This window comes from Ambystoma mexicanum, chromosome 9 (genome assembly GCF_040938575.1).
Source record: "Ambystoma mexicanum isolate Mex_15411 chromosome 9, UKY_AmexF1_1, whole genome shotgun sequence".
NCBI classification, from domain to species: Eukaryota; Metazoa; Chordata; class Amphibia; order Caudata; family Ambystomatidae; genus Ambystoma; species Ambystoma mexicanum.
Genome location: NC_090931.1, coordinates 1,553,196,698 through 1,553,214,158, shown reverse-complemented (window position 1 = coordinate 1,553,214,158; position 17,461 = coordinate 1,553,196,698).

Sequence of the window (17,461 nt, the reverse complement as noted above, 5' to 3'; positions counted from 1 at the left end):
AGTAGGAGGCAGGTAAAAAAGAAACAGAGGCGGGAGCGTGGGTCTTCCGTGTATTATTCGGATGGCAGCCGGAAACAGAGAGACCGGACTTGGCGCAAATAAAATGAGCGTGGACACGTTAAATCCAAGGAAAGGCCCTGAGTGTGTAACTTACGTGACACACGCTGGCGTTGAGCAAGCCAGAATCGGGGCTACATAAGTACACGTAGAAGCAATTCTGAACATACGCGTGAAGGGGAGGGGATGGACGAGTGGAGTATTACGAGTGGAGTATTACGAATTTAACTTCTTATATTGGTGGGGGATTTGCCTTTGCACATACGCGTGTCTACTTTTGTCTATTCAGAGGCTTATGGTGAGTCACGTGTGCATTTTTCCTACTGTGGGTGCCCCTGTGTATCACATACCTCTATTGTGACCTTTAGTGTACCTTTCTAGGGTTTGCGTACACATTCTTTGTGTTGCTGGGTGCCACTGCATATCACGTAATGCTTTTTCTTTTTTCGGAATATATCCTCGTCTCGCGTATGCACTTTTTTCTTTTTTGGGGTGCCTGTGTGTTATGCATTCCATATTTTTGTCACCTGGGGTACTTTTGAGCCTTGCTGGACCACTGAAGTATGTCTTCCATCACGTACACTGCCCCCTCACTCTAATTGCCCAGGACAGTTGCTTGTTGTGTCTTCCATTGTTCGCTTACACATGGAACATGAGTGGAAAGGCCCCAAGAGGGAAAGGGGGCAGTGGTGGCCAGGGTCAAGGAAATGCAGCAGAAGCAGCTGTCCCAGGCCCAAGGGTCCAGGGACCTCCTGCGGAAGCAGCTGTTCCAGGCCCAAGGGTCCATGGACCTCCAGCGGAAGCAGCTGTCCCAGGACCAAGGGCCCATGGACCTCCAGCGGAAGCAGCTGTCCCAGGCCCAAGGGTCCAGGGACCTCCTGCAGAAGCAGCTGTTCCAGGCCCAAGGGTCCATGGACCTCTAGCGGAAGCAGCCTGTCCCAGTTCCAAAGGTCCAGGGACCTCCTGCAGAAGCAGCTGTTCCAGGCCCAAGGGTCCAGGGACCTCCTGCAGAAGCAGCCGCCCCAGTCCCAAGGGTCCAGGGACCTCCTGTGGAAGCAGCTGTGCCAGCCCCAAGGGTCCAGGGACCTCTTGTGGAAGCAGCTGTTCCAGGCCCAAGGGTCCAGGGACCTCCTGCCGAAGCAGTTGTCCCAGTCCCAAGGGTCCAGGGACCTCGTGTGGAAGCAGCTGTTCCAGGCCCAAGGGTCCTTGGATCTCCTGCGGAAGCAGCTGTTCCAGGCCCAAGGGTCCATGGACCTCTAGTGGAAGCAGCTGTCCCAACCACAAGGGTCCAGGGACCTCCTGTGGAAGCAGCTGTCCCAGCCCCAAGGTTCCAGGGACCTCCTGTGGAAGCAGCTGTTCCAGCCCCAAGGGTCCAGGAATGTGCAGCCTGAAGCAGCTGTCCCAGGCCCAAGGGCCCAGGGACCTCCTGTGGAAGCAGCTGTTCCAGCCCCAAGGGTCCAGGAATGTGCAGCCTGAAGCAGCTGTCCCAGCCCCAAGGATCCAGGGACCTCCTGCGGAAGCAGCTGTTACAGGCCCAAGGGTCCATGGACCTCCGGCGGAAGCAGCTGGCCCAGGCCCAAGGGCCCAGGGACCTCCTGCAGAAGCAGCTGTTCCAGGCCCAAGGGTCCAGGGACCTCCTGCAGAAGCAGCTGTTCCAGGCCCAAGGGTCCAGGGACCTCCTGCGGAAGCAGCTGTCCCAGGCCTAAGGGTCCTGGGACCTGCTGCGGAAGCAGCTGTCCCAGCCCCAAAGGGTAAGGGATGTGCAGCTGAAGCAGCTGTGCCAGCCCAGAAAGGTAAGGGGCATGCAGCTAAAGCAGCTGTCACAGCCCAGCAGGGTAAGGGAAGTGCCGCTAAAACAGCTGTCCCAGCCCGTAAGGGACGTGCAGCTGAAGCAGCTGTCCCAGCCCCAGGGGGTAATGCCATGCCCCAGGCTACTAGTGGTCCAGCATCTGGAGCCCAGAGTGGTCCCAGCCTCACAGGGTCAACACCAACACCACGTGGCAAGAAGGCAAAGCCTGCACAGCAGGAACAGGCTCCACCCCATGGCACGGCACAGGACACTGGATCGTTGAGGAAGAAGAACTTCCATGATGAACTTCAGATCATCAGGGACTACGTGACCAAGCACCACCATGACATGTGCCTGCAACTGGGGAGCACACATCCACCTGCTCATCGTATGGTGCATTGGCAGCATGTCACGGATGAGATCAACGCCATAGGGCTTGAGAAGCGCACTGCTGCTCGGGTAGTGAAGCACTGGAATGACCGCACCCGTCACACCAAGTCCAAGCTGGGTGCCAACCTTGCCTCTGCTCTTGCGACTGGAGTGGGTCACCAGAGGAGGAGGAACTGACTCAGCATGAAGAGGCTATGAGCCAATTCATTCTAATGGAGCAGGCTCAAGGCGTGGGAGCCCTACCAAATTACGAGGGCACGTCTGGTGAGGGACCAAGATTGTGCATCCTGAGTACGTGTAGTGAAGCATAACCAAGATGTATGATTATGTTGCGCATTTGATTTGAATGACTGCCCCGGGTGAAGCATATCGTGGTGTACTGACTCCTGTCCAGTGTGCACAAGAGTGGATACAACCCATGTGTTGTACATCAGTTGAACATGGCCGTGTGAAAGTACTCATCCCCCACTAGCATACCCACCCAACATCTACAACATTATTGCACAATGTGCCCTCTTGTTAGTTGCATCCTTGATGTCAGTGACTCTGCTCTGCTAGACATGTGCTTGTGTCTGAAAAACGAGTTACACTTTAGACATGTGCTTGTGTCTGAAAAACGAGTTACACTTCATGCCCTGCAGGGTATATTCAGACATGTACGGAGGTGCTTCCATGCTACATAGAACATCCAAGATGACAACCAACATGCCTCACAGCGTGCCATGAGTGAGTGTGCTTATGTCTAGACCCTGCACATCCCCGCTGCTGCTATGGCAATGACTCCTGAGTCAAATCGTTGTGAGGCCTGATCCTGGTTAGCCTCCCACTCTCCGTCCAGACTCCATGGGTCCATGCCCCTCTCACTCTTGCGGGTCACTGTACCTTGTCCCCATCTCCAACTCCATTTACTTACTCTCTCTTCACTTCACAGACGTTGGCTAGGTGTTACTCTTACAGTCATACTTTTTTTCCACACTTACGACATGTTTGCATTGTGTGCAGTCCCTGTGCCAGGTCAACACTGGTGTGGCATGTGATGGATGCGGACTTGGATGTGAATGTGTGTCTGCCTGTTGACATGTCATGTAATTGCACGTCACAGAGCGACATGACCATGCCTATTGCACTGGTATTAGTCAACAGTTTCCTGTGCCATAATGAGCTTGCCAACGACCATGTTTGATGGCAATGTGTCCACTGCCTGCATGTCCCTGTGCAGGGAATGTTGTTGCCAGTCTGCATATGCCATGATCAGATGGCTTCTTGTACATAGTGTGTGGATGCTCTTTCTCTCATGGTGACGTGCCCTGCATGTTGTTGCATGACAGCAATGTGATACAGATGTTTACTGTAGACACGTTGCAAATGACTCCTCATGTCTTTTTCTGTCCATGTGCAGATGAGGAGGCACCAGATGCAGAGGAGTAAGAAGAGTATGTGGCGGTTTAGACCACCAGTGAAGGATGTGGCGTGGCAGGCCGTGAGAATCCACTGGTGCTACAGACCATCCTGTGCTTTGCTGCTGTTAGGGAGAATTCTCTGTTTAGGCTGAATTTCCTAACCTAGCAGCTTTGCTGGATTTCTGGAGTTTGTTTTTGTCCATCCTGCCAAGAGTGAGACTCTTTTCCTCCCACTCTTGTACATGAATGTGGTTGATTCCTGTGAATGTCAATGTGTTCTATGGGATATGGGGTCTTTTACTCCATAGGGCCTCATGTGTTTTGCTATGTGTGTTACACTGCACCCTCCGTGCCGTAACACTGGGGTGTCCTAGAGGATCCCCACCTTAGACTCCATACCCTGGGACTGACTGCCTCCCAGGGCATGTAAAGTCAACATTGGCTTTACTAGACCTAAATTTACTAACAGAACTAGTACAAACCATCCTATTGTGGACGTACTGGTAGGGGTAATTCGATTACCCCTGGGTCTGTTGTTAAAGGGGGCACTGTCCCGCCCCCCTCGTCGAGTCTTGGCTGGTGGCAGTGGATACTACTTTTTATATTCGACTGCGAATATATTCCTATGGGATTCTTCCCATTGTTGGAGGCTAATACTTTTTCACATTAGTCTCTAACATACCGCCGGTTTATTTGTCTTAAATAAATCCACCGGTTGGTATTTTCTGCCAGAACTCGGTTTTTAAAATGGCGTATGTGTTCGCCTCTGTAACTCTGAACCAAAGGTTGAGCCCTTTGTTCCACTTTTGGTGGGCTTCTGCACAGAAGCCCTCCAGAGTGGTGGCATTCTGTCTGGGTACCACAGGGGGTGTGGGAGGGGGTTAAGGCACCCTGGACTGAGTTGCCTTGCCAACTCAAGTCGCACTCTGGTGTGATTGGCCCGAGTAGTGAGCCGCCCCGCTCACCGCTTAGCGTGTTTGATTGACAGCTAGGCTCGATGAATGGGGGTTTTCTGCATAAAAGCAGGGCTTTTGGGACTGGAACTTCAGAAGTCGCCACAGGACCTAAGAATCCAACGAGGGTAAAGCTGAGCCGACCTGCAACGACGACATCTCCGGTGGAGCCCTGCGGAACCGACTCACCACTTCCCAACGACAGAGCAGATCTCCCTGCTGGAGAGTCTTCTTCCCCTGACTGGTGGGAACAACCAGTTCCTTGCTTTTTCTTCGCTTCCAGGACGTCTAGTGGTCGAATTGCCCGTGCTGAGCACCCCGGCAACCGGATAGCCACTAACCCGTACCGCGACCAAAAGGTGGTGCCTTGTGACGGAGCACTCCGCGGCCGGTCTCTTCCCTGGTAGTGCAACGATCTTCAACTTTTCCTCGACGACGGGATCCTCTCATCTTCTGGCAAAGCCCCGACTTGCATCCACAACCAGGAACAACTGCCCCCGCCGGAGCTGTCTCTTCCCTCTCAAGGTACTGTGTCCGCCTGGCTTCTCTTGAAACGGTTAGCGTGAGGTGTCTTAAATCCTTACCTTTCCACTGGGTCGCCTCCAGACTTTCTTAACTTTTGTTCTAAAACTGGTCCAACCTTTCTGTGACATTTCGCTACAAAGACTTGAAGTGCATTTCCACTGTGGTACTTTTGGGACATATCGCCTTGCCTCTCTCCGAGCGGGCCTGGCCTCTGAACTTTGTGATTTACAGTAGACCCTGCCTTGCTCGCCTTGCATTTGTTTCGTAAAAGTGTTGGTACTGAGTTGGTTTCATACCCTGCCTTTTTCTCTCCCTTTCTAACGAATATTAGAGTGCCATCTAGGTTAAGCACTCACCTCTGTCTGCAAATAAGTGGTGTCTTTGAACCTAGACTTGTCGAAATATTGTTATGGGATTGATATATACTTATAGTAACTGTGATTGAAGTTGTTTGCCATATTAGTGCTAGTGTGTTTTCCATAGATGGGTTTTTAAATAAATAATTATATATCTTTACACCCAAGCTCTGATCAGTGTCTGCTTGTTCTGCTGTGTAAATTGCCCTATCCTGTATACTCCAAATACGGCCTACCTCGTCTTGAGAGAAGTCTGACTGCTCAGCCACGGCTACCAGATAAATCTGGGTGGTGCAGACTGCTACCAATTGGGTTTACTGCTAACTCCTGTAAACGTAAACTTTTTGCAGTGGTCCCAGAGGGAACTGCACAGGTTTCTGCCTAACAGCTGCATACAATTCTTACTCTTTGGACCCCAGTAGCTCTGATGCTGAACCGGATGTGCAGTCCTCAATGCTGGTGGAGGTGAGTGCACCAATTGTTGGAGCAGTTGGGGCCCGTGAGTCTGCAGGGGTCAGGTGCCTTCACAAGGCCAGTCAGTGGTGTCAGGGCCGTCTGTGGTGGTTACGGATGCAAGGCCACACTCCCATGTATTGGTTTCTGGTCCTGGGCCGGATGTGCAACGGAAGTTTGCAGTCCTGCAGCCAGAGGCAGTGTCATCACAGCAAGGGCCATGCTCCCTTGGGTCAGGCAGGTGTGGGCCCCACACATGTGCAGCCTGGGCAGACCGAGTGGGAGCAGCAGATGTTGCATTCCGTACACCGACAGGGTACTGCCTATGAGAGTTTGTCTGAGAGCATGGATAGGGTGGCCAGTTCCATGATTCCCCCGAGCAACACAGGTGTAGCAACAACTGCAGATCATGCAGCTCCCACAGGCTGCACATGGAGGCCAACATCAGGAGCCGATGGGCATATCTGAGGTCTCTGCAGGCATCCCTGCTTACAGAGGGTCGGGCACACATGGAAGCCTGAGGCAAGGGTTGATTCAACCTAGGATGGTGGTGCCAGCAGAGACATGCCTCCGGGTCCACCATAGCCGGCTGTGCGGTCCATGAGCCCATGGAGGTTTTTTTAACTAATTTTTTAACATCCACCCATGTGGAAGTTGACATGCACCCTACCCTGCCCTTCCCCCCGCACCCATGGGTGGAAAGCCCCCCACCCCTGAACCCTTCCCCCGGTCCATGAGGGAAATTTAAAAAAAAATACTTTTTTGTTCACCCCAGGCCCGGATGTTGGCATTTTATTTTTGAGTTGCCCTTTCTTGGTGTTGGGAAGGAGCTAGCGCCTTCCTTCATTCCCAAGCACTTTAGAATTAGGCAAGACTTCTGCTGGCTGCCTCTAGGCACTACAAGAAACCAGGGGGGAAGAGGAACACTGAGAAAAGCTTTTTTCATGCAAATATAATCACACACTGACATGGACGGACACTAACAGAAGGCAGTTAGTATTCAAATATAAGGTACAAATAACTATTAACTGAATAATTTTGTAAATGTTAAAACCTATGCAGTTCTTAGCACGGTAGGAGTCAAAAATACTCCCCCATCCCTTCCCGGAAGGAATGTGGCCTGCGCTAAAAATGGATCGCAGAGCATGCAGTGTTGCGTCACTGAGGCTAAGCTCTGGCAGAGCACACAAAGCGGCTGAGCAGCTGTTTGCTGCCTGTCAAAAGCCCATTTATGCTAAACAGGAATTTTAACATGCACAATGCACAACATGCAGAATTATGGAAAACAAGGGTTTAAGGGACATTACAGGACCAGATAAACATATTAGTCAAATTAATGAAATATGGAGAGCATGACAGGAAAATGTGTCCATATATAAATGTTCATAATATAGCAAAATTATGAAAAATGAAGCTACAGTGTATTCTTGCATAAGCTAGCAATATGTTAAGTAGTATGTCCTAAACGGAAATCCAACCATGAAGGATGGAGTATCCCTTGTATGGAAACAGGACAGTGTGGGATGGAGCCATGCCCATTTCCAGAAATGCCACTACAGCAAGTTAACAGTATATAAGGCTCCTGCCTGGCACCAGTCTGGAGGAGCTTGGAATGGAAGGACAGAAGACCGTTCAGGGAGCAGAGTTCTTTGCCCTGCATCCTCATTTCTGTAAAGATTAAACTTATTACCCTTACAAGATAAAGAATCTTGGCCTTGCTTCCCTAGAGGGGTGAAATGTAGTCTGGTGTGAGCGTGATTAGGGGTACGCGTATAATTAAGGGGTACCCCTGTAAATTGGACTACCTTTCAGTGGTGACCCCTTGAAGTGATCTCAGTTTCACCCCCGTACTTTGCGAAGCCCCAGGCCAGTCACCAGGAGTCACGCCCATCTACAAAGACTGGTCCCCCAAATCAAATAAACACATGTACCTTGAGCAGTTTTAGTAGAAGCCATTTTAAAAGAAAGCCTCTCCGCTCACTGAAGCGAGGCGTGGCTGCAGAGAGAAGGACAGGCCAGCTTTGTTATGGAGGAAACTTGAGTGAACAACACACGTGTGATTATACCCTTACAAGTGACAACAACATGGGAATATGTATGGATGAATGTATGATAGTGTGGTGATGTGAATGATAGTGTGATGTGGATGATGTACAAGGTCAATGGAATAGGACTTTTGGTGATGTATTATGGAATAGGATGGAATAGGACTTTTGGCGGTGTATTATGGAATAGGGCTTTTGGCGGTGTATTATGGAATAGGACTTTTGGCGGTGTATTATGGAATAGGACTTTTGGCGGTGTATTATGGAATAGGACTTTTGGCGGTGTATTATGGAATAGGACTTTTGGCGGTGTATTATGGAATAGGACTTTTGGCGTTGTATTATGGAATAGGACTTTTGGCGGTGTATTATGGAATAGGACTTTTGGCGGTGTATTATGGAATAGGACTTTTGGCGGTGTATTATGGAATAGGACTTTTGGCGGTGTATTATGGAATAGGACTTTTGGTGATGTATGATGGAATAAGATTTTTGGTGATGTGTTAAGGAGTAGATTGGATAGGAGGTGGGTTATGTATTGAAATTGACACATATTTTTGTTTTTCTACTTTTTATAATGGAAAAAGGGAACCTCCGTGTATAAAGACTGAGTGGAAAGGGAGCACCAGCTAATAAGGACTGGGAAGTAAGGTATCCTCAGCCATAACAGGTTGAGAAGGTAGTACCACACATTATTATTTTATGGCGATAAAAGCAATGGGATCCTCATCATATTAAAAAATAGTGGGAAGGTGGTATTACAAAGGATATCAGGAAAAACAGTAGTGGCTCAGTATAAGGAATGGGCCTGGATTTTAGACAAATGATTTTTGTATATTTTCTCTTGCTGTCTTTTGTGGTGAAAAAGGAAGAAAGGTGGAGAGAGAGAGAGAGACAGAGAGAGAGAGACAGAGAGAGAAAGAGAGAGAGAGAGAGAAATAGTGGGTTGATCTGTATTTTTGTGTAAAGCGCTGCAGAGTGCGCAGCACAGCATAATAGGGTCTAAGTGAAGCATTAGGCACGTGTGCAACATTATGGAGGAAGAAACTCCAATAAAACACATGCATATGGTTCTGCCACTATTCTGACAGAATAAATAAACAATGTATAGTAGAAACAAAGCAAGAGGGAAGTCCAGCTCCTGGCCAGAGATGGGCTCCCATAACAGAAACCTGCTAGAAGAAATGACCATCTTTTTAGCAGCAAAATATAAAGGGGGAAAAAAATCCCAAAAAGAAAAGAGATTTTAGATCTCTGGCAATTATTTGAGGATATGAAAGATCAGGAAGGTGAAGAAAAATAGACCCAATGTAAGGGAATATACCCCATAACGCCTTAACCTGTAGTAGAGTATACAAACCCAATCTATAAGCCTCCAGTGGTAGAGAGGGTGTCAACAACAGGATTATCAGGATTAGCAACTAGGAGGGCGGAAGCGGGGGGGACTCGAGAGCTTTTCCACCCCATCTCCATATAACCTATCCACAAGCGCTGAAATGCTGTAGCATCAGTGTACCCAGAGGGTCCACAAACAGATATAAACAATTAGCTAACAGCATTGCGGGAAAGGTTGGTCAGGTTACAAGAACCTGAAGTATCACTAGAAATAAGGGTACCGGTGCAGAAAATAGGGGATTGGAAGTCAGGAGATTTTTTGGCTAGATTCAATCCTGGGGCAATAAGAAATGTTTGTGTTGAAAAAGTTGATGGGGAGAGGGTATGGGACGGTCCTGGGACAAGAAGTAGAACAAGCAAGGGAAAATGAATGGAAAGACCAGGCCTCCAGATAAGGTGTGTACCTAGCCTTTTTAGCAATGAAAATCGTGTAAATACGACAGCTTTATTATTTTGCTGTGTACATTGACATACAGGTTTAGAGCAGAGGGCAGTGCAAAGGTCAGGTTACAGAAGGCTTCTTTTGATTTTTATCTACATGGATGTAATTGCAAGCCACCACTGAAACAGAATGTATTTCTCTGAAGCCTTTCAAAAAAGAAACTGCACACTGTGATAAAAGGAATGGTTTCTTTCCATTCAGCTTCTGCTGTGTTACTGCTCGTGGAGCAAACACAAGCACTGTGCATATTTATTTTTCTAGAATTGTAGGATTGTATTATTAATAAGATGGAAAACTAAGTTGCAATTCAGAATATTTTGTAACAAATGATGCTTTTCTTTTTCCAGTGAAAGCAAACCAGTATTGCACAATAGTATTTTTCCGAGTTCCGGTGCTGTGGGCCTAATCATGCGGAGGCAGATCATTTGTACACTTCTAATTTAATTTACAGTCTAATTATAAAAACAGTCTGTAGAATGAGGACTGTGCACAGTCTAGTTTACATCCATTCAACCGTGCAGTCAATGGGGTACATTACTATAAATGGTCAGTGGCAGCAGAGTCTTTGCTCAAGGGTGAGTGATTGGTGTAATCACAATCACAGGTGTTCTAGCCTCTCAAATCTTCAAGGCTACAATTAAAACATCCAAAACCTGACTCTCCAGGAAGTGCAAGCGCTGTTCAAAAACAAACAAATGAAAGTTACATTAGCAATTGAAATAGAAACTCAGCAAAACCTGTCCCTATGATGGTCCAGATAGGTATTTAACTTTATATAGCGCTTCATAAATGGTTCGTCCAAAATCTAGCTACTGTGATTATTATACCTCAGTCGATACTCAGTTAACCGACCTCTAAAGGATGTTAGCCAGTAAGATAGCTCAGCCAGTTCAGCACTCGTTGCTGCAATATGTGCGTGACCTCTAGGTTGCAGGTTCAAATCCCGGCAAAGCCAACTCAGCCTTTCATCCATTTGAGGTCGATAAAGGAGTACCGACCTTGGTTTGGTGATAATTGTGATAAATGTGTTCTATGTAGAGCGATTTGCCAAAAGCGCTATATAAATAACCATTTCACCATTAGATTAAATTCATGTTTGCTTTACTATATAATTGGCTAGAGTTTTGTGATTTCAGCATTTACTTATATACAGGAAAGTTCAAATGGCCAGACCTTAGATAAATAATGAAAGGGGTATTCTGTCACAATGCAGAAGGCTGCCGTACAGTAATGATTTCCATACAGTTGGTGCATGCGTCGGCTGGATGTCGCATACATTTTACTCTCTTGCAAAGGAGAAAAGTAAGTTTTACTCTCTTAAAATCACATTTACTCTCAAAGTTTAAAAAATTGGAGTAAAATACTCCCACCTCAAAATTCTATCTGGAGCACTGGGAAAGATCAAAGGGAAGCGGAGGCCAATATGGCCTTCATGCACCCTAGAAGGGAAGCGGAGGCCAATATGGCCTCCATGCTCCCTAGAAGGGAAGCGGAGGCCAATATGGCCTCCATGCTCCCTAGAAGGGAAGCGGAGGCCAATATGGCCTCCATGCTCCCTAGAAGGGAAGCGGAGGCCAATATGGCCTCCATGCTCCCTAGAAGGGAAGCGGAGGCCAATATGGCACATTCTTATGTGATACAAATCATTGGTGGGGCATACACAATGGGTTCCCATAGAAAATGTTTATTCATATACAATATTTGCGCAAAAGAATTGTTAAAAATAGTACAGACATTTGGATAGAGTACAAAATGTTCCTAGAGCATGCACTCGTTTCATCATGATTGTAGCACCTTTTCATCCTTGTGGTTTGTTTACATAATAAAACAATATGTGTATAAACTGCTACTAAAGCATCGACACAGTGTGTTTCGGCCTAAAAAGAGCTAGTTCCCAAAATGCTCTTTTTCATCTGGCGGCTTTCATCAGGACAAACATATTTATTGCCCAGAACTACAATGTATCCCTGCCCCATGGCATGTTCAGACAAGTAAACTTCACCCTCCAAGCCCTCCTCATGGTACTCTTTCGCACCAGCCCCGTATAAACATCAGCTACTAGGAGAGCATCAAATGGGAATTCAGGGGTGCAGAGCTGATGAGATGCAGTATAGGCTGAGGGGAGTTGGGAAAAGTAGGGAGATTACAAGAGGTGGAAAGCAGCAATGATGAGGTAGGAGGAAGAGTGACTAAGGAGGAGGGGGAAAGACATCAAGGAGGAACGGAATGACAAGAGAACAGCAGAAGGTGTAGAGGAATCATGAACAAAAGATTGGAGTGAATTGTAAGAAGGTAGGAGTTACATTACAAAGAGAAGCTGCAAGTCTTGAGGAGGTTGAGGACAACATCTGAAAGAAAAGAGAGGAGCCAGAAGGGGATGGGCTGGAGGTGGCAAACCCTACGCTTAGACCGGGTGGCCCAGGGATGGGTGAGGGGTCAGCACATGGTGAAATGTCATGGAAGCAAACAAAATCAGAGAAGAAGCAGAGAGGAAAAAGATTACCATAGGCCCAAGACCTTTGTGACTCAGTGAGGAGGTAGACCAGTTCAGGAACTTGTAAAATGGAGCCAGCACCATGGGGCAGGGAGGTGGTCAGAGATATAGGGGCAACAAAGCACCCAGGTGAAGCCTTCCATTTCCTAGTGGAGGCCATGTGGTCTGCCACACTTTTGCCAGCTCAATCAGCCATTCTGGAGGGGCATAGTGTGTGGATGCACTTGAGCCACTTGCACTTTTTAGAGGTGCAAGAAACAAAGTACCAGAAACTACGGCTTCAAGAGGACTCTTAAATACACCAGGACTGTGACTGACCTTAGAGGGGGAGGGAAGCCGGACTGGGAATTCAAGCCTGAGGTGTCAAACCCAAGGATAAACTGTCCTGTTGTTGAAGGTTTTATGTTACCAATTTTTGGCCAGAACTGTAATTTTCTTAAATCTGGTTTAAAATGTAGGTTTTACATCTGCCTGATGTCTATCCTGCTCTACTTCATGGCGCTGGCCAGGTTGCTGTTTCCATCTGCCTGAGGTTTATCCTGCTCTGCTTCATGGCGCTGCGCAGGTCGCTGTTTCTATCTACCTGAGGTTTATCCTGCTCTGCCTCATGGCGCTGCCCAGGTCGCTGTTTCTATCTGCCTGAGGTTTATCCTGCTCTGCTTCATGGCGCTGCCCAGGTCGCTGTTTCTATCTGCCTGAGATGTCACCTGCTCTGCTTCATGGCGCTGCCCAGGTTGCTGCCTGAGGTCTATCCTGCTCTGCTTCATGGCACTGCCCAGGTCGCCGTTTCTATCTGCCTGAGGTTTATCCTGCTCTGCTTCATGGCGCTGCCCAGGTCGCTGCCTGAGGTCTATCCTGCTCTGCTTCATGGCGCTGCCCAGGTCGCTGTTTCTATCTGCCTGAGATGTCACCTGCTCTGCTTCATGGCGCTGCCCAGGTTGCTGCCTGAGGTCTATCCTGCTCTGCTTCATGGCACTGCCCAGGTCGCTGTTTCTATCTGCCTGCGGTTTATCCTGCTCTGCTTCATGGCGCTGCCCAGGTCGCTGCCTGAGGTCTATCCTGCTCTGCTTCATGGCGCTGCCCAGGTCACTGTTTCTATCTGCCTGAGGTCTATCCTTCTCTGCTTCATGGCGCTGCCCAGGTCGCTGTTTCTATCTGCCCGAGGTCTATCCTGCTCTGCTTCATGGCGCTGCCCAGGTTGCCGTCTGCTGCAACGGCATCCATGCTACTATTAAATATTGTATGCATTTTTATTTATTATATATTTATTATGTTTTAAGTGCACCTAACTCAAGAGCAGTGGAGCGCTGTACAGGGCATGGGGAGCCAGATTTTTGGGCTGGCATATTTTAACATTAGTGCAGTACTGTGGAGAGCTGTACAGGGCATGGGGAGCCAGCGTTTTGGCTGGCATATTTTAACATTAGTGCAGTACTGTGGAGAGCTGTACAGGGCATGGGGAGCCAGCGTTTTGGCTGGCATATTTTAACAGTAGTGCATTACTGTGGAGCGCTGTACAGGGCATGGGGAGCCAGCGTTTTGGCGGGCATTTCTTAACAGTAGTGGAGTGCTGTAAGGGTATGGGGAGCCAGCCTTTTGGACTGGCATATTTTAACAGTAGTGCAGTACTGTGGAGCGCTGTACAGGGCATGGGGAGCAAGCGTTTTGGGCTGGCATATTTTAACAGTAGTGCAGTACTGTGGAGCGCTGTACAGGGCATGGGGAGCAAGCGTTTTGGGCTGGCATATTTTAACAGTAGTGCAGTACTGTGGAGCGCTGTACAGGGCATGGGGAGCAAGCGTTTTGGGCTGGCATATTTTAACAGTAGTGCAGTACTGTGGAGAGATGTATAGGGCATGGGGAGCCAGCATTTTGGGCTGGCATATTTTAACAGTAGTGCTGTACTGTGGAGCGCTGTACAGGGCATGGGGAGCAAGCGTTTTGGGCTGGCATATTTTAACAGTAGTGCAGTACTGTGGAGCGCTGTACAGGGCATGGGGAGCAAGCGTTTTGGGCTGGCATATTTTAACAGTAGTGCAGTACCGTGGAGCGCTGTATAGGGCATGGGGAGCCAGTGTTTTGGGCTGGCATATTTTAATGGTAGTGCAGTACTGTGGAGCGCTGTACAGGGCATGGGGAGCCAGCATTTTGGGCTGGCATATTTTAACAGTAGGGCAGTACTGTGGAATGCTGTATAGGGCATGGGGAGCCAGCGTTTTGGCTGGCATATTTTAACAGTAGTGCAGTACTGTGGAGCACTGCATAGGGCATAGGGAGCCAGCATTTTGGGCTGGTATATTTTAACAGTAGTGCAGTACTGTGGAGCGGTGTACAGGGCATAGGGAGCCAGCGTTTGGGCTGGCATATTTTAACAGTAGTGCAGTACTGTGGAGCGCTGTACAGGGCATGGGGAGCCAGCATTTTGGGCTGGCATATTTTTACAGTAGTGCAGTACTGTGGAGCGCTGTTTAGGGCATGGGGAGCCAGCGTTTTGGGCTGGCATATTCTAACAGTAGTGTAGTACTGTGGAGTGCTGTATAGGGCATTGGGAGCCAGCGTTTTGGGCTGGCATATTTTAACAGTAGTGCAGTACTTTGTGCGCTGTACAGAGCACAGGGAGCCAGCATTTTGGCTGGCATATTTTAACAGTAGTGCAGTACTGTGGAGCGCTGTACAGGGCATGGGCAGACAGCTTTTTGGCGGGCATTTATTAACAGTAGTGGAACGCTGTAATGGTATGGGGAGCCAGCGTTTTGGGCTGGCATATTTTAAGAGTAGTGCAGTACTGTGGAGCACTGTATAGGGCATGGGGAGCCAGCGTTTTGGGCTGGCATATTTTAATAGTAGTGCAGTACTTTGTGCGCTGTACAGGGCCCAGGGAGCCAGCGTTTTGGCTGGCATATTTTAACAGTAGTGCAGTACTGTGGAGCGCTATACAGGGCATGGGCAGACAGCGTTTTGGCAGGCATTTATTAACAGTAGTGGAACGCTGTAAGGGTATGGGGAGCCAGCGTTTTGGGCTGGCATATTTTAAGAGTAGTGCAGTACTGAGAGTTGCGGTCTGAGCATCAACTGCAATAGTTCTTGATCAGGTACTGTTGAAAAAGCCACATTTTGAGAGATTTGCAAAATTGGAGAATTGTGGGAGCATTTCGACCCGATATGGGGACCGAGTGCCAGAGGGTGGGTGCCTGACAAGAGAAGGATTATTTGTGGGTCCGCTCTTTAAGGACAAGCTGTGATTCGAGCTGGTTGTATTCACAGCTAACTAGAGATTAACACTAGTAGGGATCGGGGGGGGGGCTCCTCTTGTGTTCTTGCTTCCATACCACACACTCTTCTTAGCCTTCAACTTTGACATTTCTCTAACATTACATTACCGGAGAGCATGAAATGCCACACGACTCTCACACGGGCATGATAACATTACATTACCGGAGAGCATGAAATGCCACACGACTCTCACACGTGCATGATAACATTACATTACCGGAGAGCATGAAATGCCACACGACTCTCACACGGGCATGATAACATTACATTACCGGAGAGCATGAAATGCCACACGACTCTCACACGTGCATGATAACATTACATTACCGGAGAGCATGAAATGCCACACGACTCTCACACGTGCATGATAACATTACATTACCGGAGAGCATGAAATGCCACACGACTCTCACACGGGCATGATAACATTACATTACCGGAGAGCATGAAATGCCACACGACTCTCACACGGGCATGATAACATTACATTACCGGAGAGCATGAAATGCCACACGACTCTCACACGGGCATGATAACATTACATTACCGGAGAGCATGAAATGCCACACGACTCTCACACGTGCATGATAACATTACATTACCGGAGAGCATGAAATGCCACACGACTCTCACACGGGCATGATAACATTACATTACCGGAGAGCATGAAATGCCACACGACTCTCACACGGGCATGATAACATTACATTACCGGAGAGCATGAAATGCCACACGACTCTCACACAGGCATGATAACATTACATTACCGGAGAGCATGAAATGCCACACGACTCTCACACGTGCATGATAACATTACATTACCGGAGAGCATGAAATGCCACACGACTCTCACACGTGCATGATAACATTACATTACCGGAGAGCATGAAATGCCACACGACTCTCACACGGGCATGATAACATTACATTACCGGAGAGCATGAAATGCCACACGACTCTCACACGTGCATGATAACATCACACGACTCTCACATTATCGGAGAGCATGAAATGCCACACGACTCTCACACGGGCATGATAACATTACATTACCGGAGAGCATGAAATGCCACACGACTCTCACACGTGCCTGATAACATTACATTACCGGAGAGCATGAAATGCCACACGACTCTCACATTATCGGAGAGCATGAAATGCCACACGACTCTCACACGGGCATGATAACATTACATTACCGGAGAGCATGAAATGCCACACGACTCTCACACGGGCATGATAACATTACATTACCGGAGAGCATGAAATGCCACACGACTCTCACACGGGCATGATAAGTGCTCTTCTGAGCCCATTTACTGTGGCTTGTTTTTGGAGCTGTGTCTAGGAAAGGTCATACCTCCTTAGCAAAGCAGCGCCACAGCAACAGTAATCACTGCTTCATTGCATCATATGAGATTTTAGAATCTTTTTTATTTTGTGGAAGACTAAATAATAATTTTGATTGATTTTCTTTTAATTTGTCTAATATAGCCATATTTTATTTAACGGTATAAGAAGACATTATTATATTAAGTTTCATTTTAAATTAAAAATATACTTATTGAGGAAGAGTGACAGCATTACTAAAACTACTATAAGAAATAAAAGCTACCACGCTGCCATGAGAATAGCCCATATGATATGATATGGCATTTTTAACGCGCCAGTACACAAGTGTTTCTAGGCGCGAAAGTAAAATGACAATGAAATTGAACCAGGCAGCCCTGCAACCGTCTTCCTTTCTTCCGTTCTAAACCATGCTTTGTGCAAACTCAACAAGACAGCCCTGCAACCGTCTTCCGTTATAAACCATGCTTTGTGCAAACTCAACCAGGCAGCCCTGCAACCGTCTTCCTTTCTAGGCCGTGCTTTGTGTAAACTCAACC